This window comes from Ambystoma mexicanum, chromosome 10 (genome assembly GCF_040938575.1).
Source record: "Ambystoma mexicanum isolate Mex_15411 chromosome 10, UKY_AmexF1_1, whole genome shotgun sequence".
Taxonomy (NCBI): Eukaryota; Metazoa; Chordata; class Amphibia; order Caudata; family Ambystomatidae; genus Ambystoma; species Ambystoma mexicanum.
The window spans coordinates 190,425,919-190,430,006 of NC_090932.1; positions in this window are offsets into that span (position 1 = coordinate 190,425,919).

Here is a 4,088-nt window from a genome sequence, read left to right on the forward strand (position 1 = left end):
TCAGTTATGTAAATATGCAGAATCTAATCATCATACGATCAATAAGGAAAAATGCAAGATTTTGATAAATGCCTCCAGCCAAGCAAGGAAAAACTCCATCCTATTTGGGCCCTAGAGGGCAGCGCTTGATGGTGGTAAATGAATATAGGTACCTGGGCCTTAATATGAACAACCACCCCTCTAATATACCCTACCATGTTGATCTACAAAGAAAACGGCCCAAACCCAAATTATTCAGGCTAAGTGTGGCAAGTTTTCCCTAGTGCCTGCAATAACTTTTTACAAGCAGAAAGTAGTCCCCACACTAATCTACAAGGTGGAAGCAAGAACATGGCAACAAGAACGTTCTGTTTCCGTATTGAAGGACATTTTTGGAGATCTGTCCTGAACCTACCACAGGGTCAATCGATGTGTGCCATTAGGCACAAAATAGTTCTGGTATCCTTGAGCTTCTTATATATGTGGAGGCTATACTCCTTTTACAGGAAGTGCTTATTATCATCGAAAAGAAACGCGATAATGAATATTCTTTCTTTGCATATTATCCGTACAACCGATAAGAAAATACAGATGTGGAGGTGTAAGGTACAGAATTCTATGGAAGCTGCTGGGGTATCAGAGTAGTTCTTATTAAAAACCAACCCAACCAGAGCGAAATATAAACTCTGGCAGCTTGACTGGGTCACAACTAGGGAGAAGTGCATCCAATTACATTTATTTAAAGAACATATCTTTCTCCCCCCAAAACAAAACATCACAGAATCACACCTTGTCAAATCACCAGCTCCTAAATTCAGAAATCAGTTCCTGAGATTCAAGTTGAAACTGTGGTATACCAATGATGTATTAGCTTTACGTAAGATACTGGCTAACGACAGCAGCTTCTGTAGATTCTACTTGAATCATGAACAGCTGGAGACCATTAAGCACTTGGTAACTGATTGCCCTAACTTGTTGAGATTGAGGAGAAAGTACTTCCAGCAATGTCTTGCAATGAATATTGCTCTGTAACATCTAAGTTAATGTGGAATGTTCTATATAATTGCCAGCGCATATCCATAAAGCTAGCCATTGTAAATTATTTAGAATCTCTGAAACTTACAGGAGTTGACAATGGATAATACATATGCTAAATGTATATGTAGCTTGCTGACTCCTGAAATATGTAGCAATCTAAAGGTAACAAAAACACTCTTCAACGCTTAATTTATATTTAAAGCATTTTTTCCATCATCTTTTATTAGAAAAATTAATCTATCTAAAAATATCATTAAATTACACAAATCACAATAATGCAGCAGATGCACACCTTTGCTCGCTCTCTTTCACTCATTTACATTCATACTCTCTTTATCACACTGTCTAAATTGGTTGTACACATGAACCAAAAGTAAAACATCTGTCATTTTCTATTCTTATACATTTGAATGATATTTAGGTCCTTTTGCCTATTCTAGGTGACCCTATGTGTATGTTATTGTTCCAACAGATGTTAACGTCAACACATGTTTCAGTTGCTACGATAGAGCATCAACAATAGTGCTCTCTTGCTAACGCAACCTTCTTCAGGACAAAAAAACCAAATGTATTTTCTTTCGTATAAACGAAGGTGAGCCACAATTAACGCCTTCTGTCCTCCCATTATTTAAAAAAATCCATTTTAATGTTACACACTGAGCAATCCATCAGTTATTGCCCCATCTGACTCGCCTCCAAATATGATAGTGGGGGAAGTCAAGATGTAATGATTAAATCCCAGCTACAATTGTTAGACTCTTCCAATTCCTTTAGGTCTTCCTAATGGGTATAAAAAGCTTCTTTAGCTAATACCCTTTACAACCACAACAGTCAATCTTAATCACAAAATGTCCACTTAGCGTCAAATGAGGTGGCACTTAGATGTAACACAATTCACACTTCCAGTGTACTTTTTGTTCTGATTTCCAGGACCTTCAAAATGCTCCCCTATCTGTCTCTTGTTTCACCTGCAAGTGTGGAAAACCGCTTATCACCATGGTGATTTATAATCCAGTACACTGCTGGTCCTGTTTACTAATATTCACTTATATATTTCCTTTCGGGTACTTACTGGATATTCATAAATAACCATTCCTCCAAACTCATCCACATGAAGGCCACCGTCCTCTGCCTGTGTCACTCGTTAGTCCACAGTCCTCGGAAACTTAGTTTTTATCTCTGCCGCAACACAGAAAAAGCCCTGTCAGCCCTGGTCGTTTCTGGGGCATTTACATTATATACACCAAATGTCTCCCAGTTATATAAACAGGGAATCACATGGGTAGTTAGTGCCGACAACTATAGTGTACAGGGACCAACTTCATATGTGGCACCCATTCATACCTTTCAGTGGGTTCACTTGAGAACTAGTGCATTCACATTTGGTCAATACATTCTTAAATAGATCGGTGGATTCACCTGAGAACCAGTGCATTCACATTTGGTCAATAAATAATTACATAGATCTGTGGGATCTCCTAAATAATAAGTGCATAACCTTTGGATAGGTTTATGGTACAGGTATTCTAGATTCTATCTACACAGTGCTAACCTTTCGATGTTTCATGATACACTACATGTTATACCGCCACTCATTATGCATCTATCCCGATTATATATACATCTGTATACTGCTTACATCTCGTACGGGAGGAAGCAAAGTGAATCATTCAGTCTCTATAGAGTGACCAAACAGATTTCTTTGATTCACATTTTTGTAATAAGGTGGTTCCATTCAACGGAAACATTCAAACCTGGTTGGACCGTGTCTAAGATGTAAATCCATCGCTGTTCCTTTTGGTGTAGTAAAGTGGACATATCACCACCTCTACTAGAAGGTTTTATTGACTGTAAAACAAACCATCTTAGTTCTGTGTCTTTGTGTCCAAGGCGCGATAAATGCTCAACCAAGGGCTTGTCAGCCACCTTATTACGTATACACGACCTGTGCTCTGATATTCTTTGTCTAACTTCCCTAGTTGTCTTACCATCATACAACAGGTCGCATGGACACCTAATGATGTGAATTGCATTTTTTGTTTTACAGTTCGTGTGTGTTTTTAATTGCCACTTCACTTGTCTGTAAATAAATTCAGACCTGGTTTCAGTAAGTGGACATGCTACACACCTGCCGCATTTATGATGGCCTACAACAGGTCTTAAGCCCCATTGATTTCGTATTGTTTGATCTTTCTTCAGCTCTACATATGTGTGAACCAATCTTTGTCTCAAATTTTGGTTCCTCTTGAAGGCAAACATAGGTTTTTTATACAGAGTGCCTTGTTGTTTCACTAAATCCCAGTTGCGATTCGCTATCTTCTTAATCTCATGACAGGATTAAAAGTAGTGACGCAAACTAGTCTCTCTTCTTTGTTTTTCATCCAGGGAGTTAAACACACATCCCAACCTGTATTTCTAGCCCTCTTCAGGTTATCTTTTACCAATCTTTTGGGATACCCCCTTTCCAGTCATTTGTCTTTAATTTGTAGTGCATGTTTTACAAACTCCTGCTTGGCGGTACAGTTACGGCGTATCCGTAAAAACTGTCCATACAGTAGATTATATCGCAAGCCTCCTGGGTGGAAGCTGGAGTAGTGCAAAAGTGTATTGCGATCAGTGGGTTTTCTATATAGACCGGTCTCCAATTTGTCCCCCACCTTGCTGATCAATAGGTCTAGGAAACTGACCTCTCTTTTGCTCCAAATGATGGTAAATCTGATGTGTTCATCTCGCTTATTTAGCCATTCATGAAAGGTCATGAGTGATTCAATGGCAACACGTAGCAAAAGAGTAGGTGGAGTCCTCATGAGGGCACAGTTGCAATGCACTCCTTCATTGAATGTGTACAATGGGACAGAGATGGTCGGTACTAATTGTGAGGCTTGGTCGCTGTGTAAATATTCACTTAGATAAACGATGCACTGGTTCTCAGGTGAATCCACTGGTGTCATGCGCAGTAGGAAGGTCAGGCACACCAGGCACACCGCCTTACAGAACACTCATACCCGCAGTGATTCTCTGACACATAATACAACGAGAATCTCCCAGTCACAGTCAGCCCTTCACATGAT